Source organism: Meleagris gallopavo, chromosome 12 (assembly GCF_000146605.3).
Source record: "Meleagris gallopavo isolate NT-WF06-2002-E0010 breed Aviagen turkey brand Nicholas breeding stock chromosome 12, Turkey_5.1, whole genome shotgun sequence".
NCBI lineage: Eukaryota > Metazoa > Chordata > Aves > Galliformes > Phasianidae > Meleagris > Meleagris gallopavo.
This window is the reverse complement of record NC_015022.2, coordinates 13380812-13393239: the sequence shown is the minus strand read 5'-3', so window position 1 is coordinate 13393239 and position 12428 is coordinate 13380812. Positions and strand designations below refer to the sequence as shown.

The 12428-nt window shown below is 43.5% G+C and overlaps 1 protein-coding gene across 2 annotated transcripts in view; it reads left to right on the top strand.

The window, feature by feature from the left end:
• Nucleotides 1-954: 954 nt before the first annotated feature.
• AKAP13 (A-kinase anchoring protein 13) overlaps nucleotides 955-12428 on the top strand; it is a 172430-nt gene continuing 160956 nt past the window's right edge. For both annotated transcript variants that reach the window (XM_031555334.1, XM_031555333.1), the window contains exon 1: nucleotides 955-969. The gene's annotated coding sequence lies outside the window, so the exon portion shown is untranslated. The remainder of the gene's footprint in view (nucleotides 970-12428) is intronic.

Below are 12428 nucleotides of genomic sequence, written 5' to 3'. Positions count from 1 at the left end.
CAAATGTCTGACAGAAATCAGTTTGCATTGAAGCGCCAGGCTCTACAGTTACTAAACCTTTGACTTGTACGTGTTTGTAGATATAGATGAGTAAGAAAAGTAACAGAATTAATATATTTGTTTTGGACTTCCCTAAATAAAGGAGTGGTGAAAAACCAAAAACGTACGAAGGGCTCGAGGTGATCATCTTGCTGTCTTTAAAACCCAATTTCATCATTTCTCATTGCTCCAAGAGAGGCCGTTGCCTGTTGCAGTCCTTTGCTTTTCTCTGAATGAAACAAGGGGTGATTTCACATCTGCTTTTTCCTGGTAGCCTGGTATTTACCACAAGTGTATTTCTGGGTTTTGGCTAGCTTTCCTCCTTCATCCTTCCTTAATTCTCCTGTGCTTTCTAGCTTTTACACTGCTCCCAAGCACGGAGTGGTTTTTGTTTTGCTTTTCTTTGTTAGCCTTGGTGTGGATACAGCTTTTTTCAGTGGACTCTGATGTTCTACTTCTCTCAGCTTGAGTTTCCAAGCCTTGTGACCCACGTTTGGCCCTTCTGGCCCCTGGATAGCCAGAGGCTGCAGCCCTTTGCAGTGAGAGGCTGAGAGTTGGTCTTGCTTTGAACATGTGGGATTCTAAGTATTTCCTATTAGACTACATGTAGTATAAACAAGCTGTTTTGTTTAGTATGAGCTTTTTATCCTATTAGGACTGGAGATCTCTTATAAAGCAATGACTATAACTTTAAAACTAATATTTGTCATTATTTAAATAGGCATAAATCAGGATGTTGTAGCAGAGATGCTAAGTCGTGGCCTGAAGCAGTGATTGAGCACCTGGTGGGAAGGCAGGGCCAACCCAGGGGAGCTCAGGTGCATGCAATGCAATGCAGCTGAGTGACTGGAATCAGCCCTCACTTAAGGGCTGGCAGTGGCAGCAAAGGGATCTTTCTGGAGCTCCCTGTGTGCCTGAGGCCTTCTGAAGGTAAGCAGTTTTTCTTCCTTTGTTTCTGCATCCGTAGTTGCTATATTTGGGCTTGTACTCGTTTGCTGCAGCCTAGGATTGAGCCACTCTGCTATTATTGCTGTACTTTCCATCACATTGTAGTATTACAATGATATGCACAGAATATTGATGTTCCCAGCACAAGGACCTGATGATAGACTTCCGTGGACGTAGGTTGTGTTCTTTTTGCTCACTTCTTCATTGAAGCTGTATACCAGTTTCATAACCTTTTGAAGTTCTTGTCAATGACAGAAGGGGTGTATGTATTGTGGTGGACACAGGTTTCAGTTTAAGAGTTGTAGGATACATGTGGGAAATATAGGAGGAATAGACGTCAGGGATGGTGGATACCATGTGGGTCTGTTGGTGCAGTACCTTTGCTGCTCTTATTGGCTTGATACAGGAGAGTCCAAACTGAAATATTTAAACTGGAAATGGTAAAGCAGCAGATTGCTTGCTGCAATAAGTCTTTGAGGGGGTTGGAGGATGAGACTAGTTCCAAAACTGTCATGCTGTAGAGAGGTTTCCATGCTAGGCTGTTAGGTGTGTTAGAGAGGGAAGCAAGAAACTCCTTTGTTTTTAAGAAATTTTCTAGCTATTCTCATAGAGGGAACAACCAAGTGATCAAGTGCCTGTCTGAATGCCAGCACATCCAGTGCCATTGTATTGCTGGGAATCAGTGTTAACTTCATGGAAAAAATGAAGCTTAGGACTTGGAAAAGGCAGATGATAACGAACATGGGGAGGGAGGGGAAGAGACTGAAGGGTAATAGGGTGACCTCTGGCTCTCTAACTTTGTTTACGAAGTAGCTAATGTTTTTCTATTATAGAAAACGTAAAATTTTACCTCCAAGGAACTTGAGTTTAGTGGGTGGAGGAGTTCATAATGTTTTGAAGGCTTGCCTTCTGCTCGTGATTCATGAGTGGCTTCAGTATCTTCACCCACTGAGAGCGTTTTGAGCTTTAGTTCATCAAGCTTTTCAAAAAACTACAAATGTGCAGATGGTGAGGGGCTGGGAGGGAGGGAGCCCTTGGCCTCTATGCAGTGGTAACATTTAAAACTCATACGGATACAGCCCGCGTAGACATCCATTTCAACATTCCCATGAAAAGCTTATGAGTTGGCAAGGTTTCAAGGGCTGAAAAAACACTCTGTATACAACATGTTTTATTAATGTTGAAGGAGTAATGTTGCTCTATTTCAATGTCTGCCACTGCATAGAATAAGTTCAACTTGTAGACTTGAGTTTTTCCCCCAAATAAAACAAAGGCATGACTTCACATCTGCTTTCTTCTAGTAGCTTTGTATTAATCAGGGGTAGACACGTCTCCAAGCTTTGGCTAGGTTTCCACCTTCTCCTTCCTTAATTCTCCTGTACTATGTGGAGAATTCATGATTCTTGGCCCTCAGTGGGTACTGTGAAATTCAGTGTAAGCCTTGATGTTAAGCATCACATCCCACTTACTTTCCACAATGACTTTTTGCCTCCTTTTAAGCTGTACGTGAAGGTGAATTTGAAATTAGGCAGCTGAGAAAATGGTGTAGCCTCATAAAACTTGGCAAGTCTGGTTGGCCTAATGGGTGACTTTTTTAAAAGAAAAAAATATATGAGAAATATATAGAGAAATGAGTGTTGTTAAGCATGAACCTTTAAGATGAAGTTGCTGAAGATGATTAATTTTTGCAGCAGCCGTGATGCTGGGCGGATAGACAACTCCAGCACAAAATCCCAGTTTACAGTTCCCCAAATTGGTGTTACTCTTGTAAGATGACCTCTGCGTCGGGGCTGGCTGCTGAACAAGGCACGGCTGCGGGACAGCTGAAGTGGGAGCGCCTGCCGTGCACACAGCATCGGGTTGCACGCTGAAAAAGGAGCTCGGATTCAAATCCTGAACACTGGCTTCTTTCAGGGCTGTGCAGTCTGCTTGCAGGGTACTGCAAGCGTTCTTTGGGACTGGGAAATAAGTGAGGGTATGTGACTTCTTGCAAGTACTTTTTGCTTCCTTAAGTGAGATTGCTGTATCTCCTCCTTATTCTTCTGATTTGTGGGTATTGATGCATAATTAATGAAGCAATTGGAGCACTCTAAAAGTGCTGCAGGATTATAAAGTGTTATCACGTTTATGTGCGTGTGCTCTTAAACGTTGAGGCTTCCAACTCCCACTGTGCATCTGCTTGGATGCAGGTTCTCCCTACTCTGGTTCTCTCATCTGCTCATTCCTCCCGCTTGACCAAAGCCACCAGATCTTCCTACCATGTGTTCAGCAGTCTGTCCTTTGGAAATCAGTTTTCTTGCCTGCTTTTCCATCCCAGCCCCTTTGAAGCTAATTAGTGCTGTTTTCTCCCATTACCCTGTTGGCTTGCTTCAGTAGTGCCATGGACGTGTTGGCCTTCTTGCCCAACTGAAAACCAGCTGAGCATTATTTGATTCTTATTTATTATCTATCTATTTATAAAGAAATGCCTGTTTGTTGGATCAGAGTAAGCTGTACTTTTAAACAGGTTTAATTGTAGAACTATTAGGGATGGAGAAGATCTCTAGAATCATCTAATCCAACTGTCCACCTACCACCAGTGTTGCCTGATAAACCATATCCCTAAAATATATCACCTGCAGATGAAAACTGGGTTTAGCATTGGGCTCTCTAACTAGAATTGCAGAAATCCCACCTGCATCACCAAAAAAATGAATTCCCTTCCTTTTGTAACAGAATGGAAGCTCCCTGGGTCTGTCTGTTACCTACTGCCCCAGTATCAGTGCTCACAGCTGACGTGCTCTGAAAGAAGAACAGCTCGTGTAACTCAGTCTGCTTTCCCTTGCTGAGCCAAGGTCTTAATTCAAGCGTGGATAAAGCCAGGAATTTGATCAGGCCTCCTAATGTTGGTCACACTTTGAACGAAGTGAAATGGAGTAGAGCTGAGTTACAAAAGACGAGGTTTTTCTCGTGAAATTTGAAGTGTTTGGCATGCCACTGAAAATGTGCAGGAATAGTCCCTACCGAGTTCCCTGTATCAGCTCTTTGCTTGTGTTCTGAGCAGTTAAAAAGGAATATATATATATTTTTTCCCTACAGTGAAATATGTGGCACTGCTCAAAATTGTGAAGTCGTGCAGGCTGAGTCCATCAGTTCATCTTAATCTGGAATACTTATGATTTAAAACAGACAGCGAGTTTCTCTTCTAATTTAGGTCTTCATTCAGCTTAGTGAAGCAGGGAATGTTCTGACATGCTGGGACCCTTCTGCAGGGCATTGTGTGGGTTTTCTTAAAATAAAAATGAGGGGAAGGGAAAGGAGAATAGGTCAGGTGGTGAAGTGGTTTCGGTCGCTATTAATGTTTGCCTACTGCAGCAGTAACTCATATTTCGTGGCTTTTCCCAGGGCTGGGAGAGGAAGGGAAGGAAGGAGGAAGCTGGCTGTATGGTTTTTGTTGAACTGGTGCCTGTTACAAAGCGAAGTTTTTCTGCTTTGTTGATCCAGCATCCCTGGGAATATAAAGGAAAAATCCTATATATAGGAAAAATCTGCACAGATTGCAGTCAGTTTGTTTATTTCAAGGACTGTAGCCCAACTAACAAACTAGTTTTGCTTAATCTGTTTTCTAATTAAGCATCTTAAAGGAATGGATTACTAGTATTTATTCGAAGCATCTGTGAATCCTGCCCCTTGCTTTCTGTACTGTGCAGGTTGGAAGACTTTGCCTATGCACGGGTTGCTATTATAAATTAGTTGCATGGAAAAAAAAAAGATAAAGGAAAGTGATGATATTTAAGGATGATAGATATAACTTACTGGTAGCCTTTCTGGTTAGCTCTTGTGCTGCAGTAACCTTCTAAGAGTTGTGGTTTGGATGCTACCAACAGCATACAGCAAATAAATTTGCTCAAGAAAGAGTATGGTCTTTGATGCACAATTGCTGCTCAGAGCCCTAGGCTTGGGAGAAGTAATAGTGTTGGAGATGGTGGTGAGGAATACTTCCAGGTCGCTATACTTGCTGCTTTTAACATTTTAGCTATGCTCTTGGATTACGTGTATATTTTTTTTTAATGGTCAAGGGCATAAATCTTGTTGTTACATACAAGGGAATGCAAAAAAAAAAAAAATCCTAAAATTTGTGATTGCACCTTTTGGAGCTGCATGGAGATGAATGTTCAGCATAGGAGCCAAAAGCAAGCTGCAGCAGAGCTTATGTGTGATCTTTGTGCGTGAGGAATTTAATTAATCCATGGCTTACATGATATGAAAGAGAAGACCCCGCTTTCTCTGACTTATGGGAGCAACTCGACTAAAATCAGAGCTGCTATTCACATGAAGGAGAGTTTGCAGATTGCAGCCAAATTTAGATGTATTTTTTTGTGTAAGACCAGCTCCATAATACAGATAATGCACAATTTATTACGTCTGTTAAGCTTTCAGATTTCCATCCAGTTTAGGAAGAATTCACTGGACTTTATCATTCTGTAAACTGAGCCTGTCATTTCCTGAAGAGTAATAAACAGCATTGGCAGAGCTTGCAATGCCTTTAGACAGAAACACTGCTGTGTTTTGAGTGTTTGTGGCCTGCTTAGCACAGAGCACCCAAAGGACAGCTTCAGGTACCTTGACGTTGAATGTTTAACCGACCAGAGGTGTGGCTGGTTGAACATTGCCTGTGATTCTGAGTTGGTACGTGACTTCCAATGCACAGCCGTAACAAAGCTACATGAGTGCTGGGAGGTGTTGGATGTGGAGTGAGCTTGCAGCTCTGTTTTGGGGAATTGTCTTTTCACAGAGGAATTGTTTGTGTTCCCAAAGGGAGACCGCCTGTCAGTCCTTTCAGACCAGAGGGCCCAGCACCAACCTTCCCAACTATCCCTTGCAGTGCTGTTGAGGATGGTGAGGTGGAGGTGGGCAAAAATGGTCATCCCTTTCATTTGAGCTGTGATGCATCCAGTGACGTTTGTTGGAGAAGGGTTTGTCTTGCTGTCCCATGAGTACTCAGGGTTGTACGTAATGCTTTTTCCTCCTGCAGCGTCAGTTCAGAAGGGGCTGGAAAATTCTCCATCAGAAATCGATAAGAGTTTTGTGTCTGTCTTAGGGAACTTTCCTTCCAATTTTTGCCACTGCCGCCTGCTTCTCTTCTTTGTGTTGCCTTGGAACAGCTTTCTTTGGGGTACATAGCACACCTGAGAGGAAAGACACAAGCTTGTTGCACTAGTTAATTGTCAAGGCTGCTGATGAGGAGTAAGCTCACGTGGCCAAAAACAGCAATCACAGCTTGTCTTTTAAGGAGAGAGAAGTTGGGTGTGAGTGCTGCCTCAGTGACAGAACCTACCAAAAGGAAAGAAATGCAAGCTGCTGGCTCTTTGGCTTATCTGGGGGGAGAATAAAGGACTAAGGGATCTCTTTCCTGAGGTGCCATGCAGCAGGATGAGGGATGTGATGGTGCCTAGCACTGCTGCCGGAGAGTTCAGCTCTTCTTACCTGAGGTGTCATGGGTTCGCAGGGAGAAATTCTGCAAAGAAAAAACCATTACCTCAAGTCCTGAAGAGAAACGTTGCTCAGAGGCACATCTTGGTGTTATGGTGTTGTGTGGCTCCGGTGCTCTGTGGTCAGAGGATGCCTGGCTGTTATGTATGTGCTTAGGTGAGTTTGGGGTGGATGGAAGCCTGTGTTACCTGGTGGAAAGGACTTTTCCCTTCTCATAATGACTAGTTGCTTCCCATTTCACTGTGCAATAGAGACACACATGCTTACAATAAAAAGAAGAATGAATTTGCATTCTTCTCCGTTGCTTTTATGTGGGCCTTTTGGCTCATGACTCACAGGCTTGTTAGAGTCTTCTGAGCCAAAAATGCAGCTGCGTTTTTCTGTGTCACATGCTTTCTTGCCAGGTCCGGTAATAGCAACCATTGGACAAGTGTAACACAACCTGCCTCACCGCAACTGTGTGCGGAATCAGACTCGTGGGAAGCTCGAGATGACTTTCATAGCAAGGAAAAAATGTTATCACACTTCCTCCTTTCCCTCATCCCTGGGCATGTGCTGCTTGTTAACACCCTGGATTCTTGTGGAAATGGTAGTAATAGTGAAGGATATCTCTGATTTTGTGATGGAAGATCTATTGGTGGTGACTGGACTGTGAGATTTGTCCTGGGAAAGCAAGGCTAGCATTAAAAAGAGGATTTGAATTACAGTTGGGAGGCATAGAGAAATGCTTAGTTTTGGCAAACGATGTGTTCAGCTGAGAGAGGAAATGCAAAGCAGGGACCCAACTGGATTCTCGGTATGGCTTGTATTCCCTGCACGATGCAGATGTTTCCCAGAGCAGTTTACCAGCACTTTTTCCACATCTTCAGTTTCCCAAATGGTTCTGTTGTCTTCAAACTCTCAGCTCTTTAAGATCTTAAACTGCCATGAGAAGACTTGTCCTTCTAAAAGACGGAGAGAAAAAGAAATAGAGCAATCTCTTGAATTGTATTTGAAGTCATTTGGCGGGCTGGTAGTTTGGTACTTCTTGAAAACATTCTGGAGAAGGCCCATGGTAGTGATCAGCTGTGTCTGATCAGAAGACAACTTGTAGGCTTTGAGAAAGGACACAACTGCTGAACTGGAAATAAATATGCAGCATTGACTTCCTCCTGTGGGGTACTGAGGATGAAAGATGCTTTCAGTGTTTCCTGAAGTTGTAACAGCACTTGATACTAGCCCATCCCTCCCCCCTCATGCAATATATGCATGTTCTCAATGTAAAGGTTTCGAAATCCATTTCTGTACGAGCATTTAAAATGCTGAGAAATGACCCACGCCTATTTTGGCTGTATCTGTTGTCCTCCTCAAGAGCGGTGACTGCATTATATCTCTGATTTTTGTACAGATACTCTGCAAAACAAACAAACAAAAAAAACCAACCTCCAGATTCTTCCCAATTATTTCCTATGGTTTCAGTATTTATAACAATAATAGCCTTCAATATAGTAATGTTTATTTTTTGCATATCCTCTTGCATTACATGTTTGTTTTGTTATTTTAATAACTTGCAAGCTTGGATTCATGAAGCTTCTGATCCTTCATCAGTACAAACTGCAACTGTTTGAACTTTTTGTAAGTATTTTGAATAAGCCTTTGCTGGTTTTCCTACCAGAATTCATCTTAAAGTCACTTAGGAAGCACTGAGATGCTGCTAGAACTTCTCTAATGTAGCATAAGCACACCTGTGTGCACACGAATGCTTTGAACCCCAAAAGAAAAAGCAAACACATTTCCTATGTGTGTTAAAGGAGCAGACTGAACTACTTGTAGACTATTTCTTCACCTTTCCTTGTGCGATAATCTCACAGGGGGCTGAGCACTGGCCCTTCTAATCCAGCTGTGAGCTCATTCGCCTATTTACTGCCAGCCAGGCAGCATTATTGCTGCTGACCTCAGTGACCCACTTATTTATAAAGCAGTGCACACTTTGCTGAGCAATGTGGAAGGCTCTGAGGCCTTGGCTCTCTGGTGGGCTCGAGTGCTCATTGCTAGCAACTGATTAACGAGTGCTTGGGGACAATAAGATTATTTCATTTGATGTCAGCCAGCTAAAAGTTGCAGCCAATTCTACTCACCTCGGTGCTGTTTGGCAGTGGATAGGTTTCACTCCAGGTCTCATATAGAGCGCAGGCTTTAAAACAGGTCCCTACCTTTAGAGGTGCTTCTGGAGTTAATGCCATCTGTGTCACAAGTTGTTAGACGTGGATACCTTCATAACTTCTTAAACAGTTAGATTTCTCATGATTTTGCATCAAGACCTATTGATAGGAATGAATATCATCTGTGCATAAACCATGCTGTTTGCTTTATCCTGTTGCTCTCAGGTGGTAGGAGAGTGGAAGAGTTTGGGCACAGAGTGGTAGCTGAGCATAACAAGGTGAATCAAGGGCAGAACAGGAGGCTTAACTTGCAATTTCCTTGTCTTTGTTGGTTTAAGTCTGACCCTCCCATTTGTTCAATGTTTTGTATTTCATTTCCTCAGTTGCTTAAGGAAAGGTTGTGGCCAGCAGAGGAGCTTCAGAGGTGGGGCACACAGGATTCAAATCAAGAACCTGTGTTTTACTTCCAGCAGGCACACAAGTTATTAAAAAAGTAGGTCAGAGAAAGTAGATTCCAGTTGCAGAGGTGTGGAGGAAGCTTTTAGTCCTGGGTGGCTCCTAATTTGTTCTGTAGCCTTGAGGATGAAAAAGGAAAGTCGAACCTGAATGTTTTGGTGATGCTCGAAAGGAGCTGGATGGGTGAACTTCTGAGCAGCAAAATGGGATTTGATCTCATCCTGGAGCTCTGCATCGAGCTTTTATTTCCAGTCATAGCTCCTTTCTGCTTCCAATGCTCTGGTAGTTGAGAGATGGAACTTGCAAAGGAAACAGTCGCAGTCATAGCTGTGGAAAAATTGCCGAAGACAAATTCTTTGGGATTGTTGGTCTTCAGCTTGAATTGCTCCTGCAAACGGTTACAGATGGACCTAATCCTGAATTTATGGCTTGAGTGGAAAATGTGGGTGAAATTTGTCAGCCTCTGATAGAAGCAACTGAACTTAGATGATCTCGTGCTTTCTTCTGACCCTAACGTCGTTTCAGAAAAGCCTGGAAACAAACAATCTCTTGGCCTTACATACCAGGGAAAAAGCAAAAGCAAAGTCAGTCAGTCAGTAGATGCTAATCTCATGTAGGAACACTGGGAGAACTTTGTTTTTTTCTCTTTGTGTGCCACCACCCTTTCATTCTTTCTTAATCACTTGCATGCCTGCTAGCCTTTTGCCTCTCATGAGGTTTGCATGCAGAGATCTTTGTTGCTTGGAAGCTAATCAGCTTCTGGTTGTCCTCCCCTCCACCTGAGGTTCTCAGGAGATCTCTTATTCCTGTGTCATCTGCAAGAATTCGGGTGTAAGCAAAGAGCCATTTCTTGCCACTCTACTGCATTTGTTTTCTGTTATCTGTAGAAATACAATTTCATTTTCAGGGAATGCAAAAATTGAATTGGCGTCTGTTCTTCATGGCATGAAGTTCTGGTTTCTAGTTCTATCAGTGCTATGGAAGAAGTGCGTGTGTGCCCTTAGACGTCACGGTGAGCATTTTAATTGAGCATATCTTGGAGCACTTTGTAAGTATAGATCAGAAAAATGATGTTTAGCAATAGATGTTATCTGCGGAGTAACGTCTAGATTGAAGTCTACTGCTGTTCAGGGCAGGGCACCTGGAGGGGAAAAAAAGAAACAGAAGTGAAATTGTTATCATGGAAAAAGATAACTTAAGCATCAACAAATGAAAAGCGTGGAGAGTAAGGGTATTTGACCCAAGGTAAGAACAACAGTAAATACAATGCTGTGATCCCTGCCTTAAAACATTTCCCTTCAGAATAAAATCACAAAGTACTGAGCAAACCGGTGTCTTAAAAATAGACAAATGTTTTAGATCTTGAGTGAGTGCCAGTGTGTGTGGTCACCTGTAGGGACAGGTATCTGTAGTTTGATGAATACTACTTTTGCTGCTGAGCTTAGTGGTGATATGGACTATCAGCCAGGTGGACTTTAGCAGTGTGTCTGACACTCCATGACTGGCATTGCTGTGGACAATTTTGTCTCTTTTCCCTCATTGATAGCAAAGAAAAACATCCTGGGTCAGACAGTGACCGTGCATAGTGCTGTAAACTGGCTATGGCCAGCTGAAACAAAACAAGGAGCAAAATCTTTACCGGTCCTGATAACTGTGGTGTATTGAAAAGGCTGTACGTGCTATTGATGAGCCCTCTCAGCTCAGGAAAACCAGTTAAATATCGTTGGTGGCTTGTTTTGTTTTGCTCAACCTAACCCTATTTATTGTTGTGCACGATTACGACAAGTCCTGGGGAAGGCAGGCAATGTGCAAACAGATTAGCATCAACAACAGGAATATGGCAGAGGGGAGATCCAAACGATGTGGGGTTGTGCTTGCAGTGGGTGAATCACCACTTACACAGGTGCAGATGGGCAGATAGACACTGGAAATCCTGCGTGCACGTGGAATTGCGGGCTGTGCCTTTGTTGTGCTCGTGCTTGGGTAGCACCCACTGGGACTGCTGACACTCAGAGTATTGCACAAGCAGGCAGGTACAGGTGTACCGGCCAAAGGGTGTGTGCTGCAATTACAGTCAGCTGTAATGCTGACTTCTTCCTGCAATGCTCATTGCGTTGATCAATGAGATCCTTTGCTGTATAACTGCAAGAAGGAAAGGAAGTCTATTCAGTAGAAACTGCTTTTATTGTTTTAACTGAAGAAGCTTTGCTGCAGGGAGTGGTTGGGAGGAGAAGTGCAGCAGCAGATGCTCAGATGGCTTTAGGTAGATTTGTTGTCAATTATTTGGACATGCTTGTTGACATGGATGCTTGTTGACTTGTTTTGGAAGTCTTCTTTTGCTTCCTCCCCAGGAGCACTGGGCTGTTTCGTTGTTGAGCAAAGTCTGTGGGAAGAGCTAATGCTGTTTATTGATGTCCCTTGCTTCTCTGCTTGCAATATGCAGAGTAGCTGTGGCCTGACTCTTTTAAAGATCTTGCTGCAAGCTTCTGCCTCTCAAGAGGGAAGGCAAAAATACAAAAGCAGTTGAATGAGAACAGTTTCCTTGTTAGAGGAGGAGAGAAAAGTTACATGAAAGTAAAGCACGCAGCCCGCTGAAAGACTCTCCATGGCTGCACGCTGTTTACTTTCAGCCACCCAATGATGTGAGCTGCCTGATCCATCGCGGCTGCAAGAGGCTCAGAGCAGCGCCTTGTGATAAGATCTGCTGGGGCAAAAATGGGTCTCTACATGAAGGAAACAAAGGACAAACGCTGTGTAGTTTTCCCAGCTCTGCTGCTGTGTGCTCAGTGGTATTTTCAGCAATGAAATGCCCGCTTGCTCAAATTTCTTCCCAGGGGCTGGGATGGAGCAGACCCAGCAACAACCCGCAGCACAGGATGCGCCTGGAGGCTTCACTGCGAGTCCTCAGTGATCTATAAAGAAAAACCTCTGAGCTCTCCCTGCTCCTTGTGGCTTCACAGAGCCTTGTTCATCGCCAGCTGTACGGCCACAGCCCACGGAGCGGCTGCTGAGCCCCAGTGTGACAGCAGGGATGGCCTACGGGACAGGAAACACGTGGGAGTGAGCTCTGGAGTCTGTCAGCATTCAGTTCCTGTGCTGACTGTGGCACTTGGCTGATTTTGAAAGCCCAACAAAGCTTCTTGGCCCTGTCACTGGTACGGTGTTTTTCATCTGACTGCTTAACAAAAATAACTAAAATGATGCTGCTGAGCTGCACTTTGGTACCATGTTTATTGATGTAAGATGTCAATATAGCAGAAAAGCCATTTCAAGCCAAATGATTTCCCAGTTATGCTATGCTATGAATAGAGATCAATATTATCTGGAAGTATTTAAGCCTACTCAGGAAAAGAAAACCCACTCAGCTGTCTT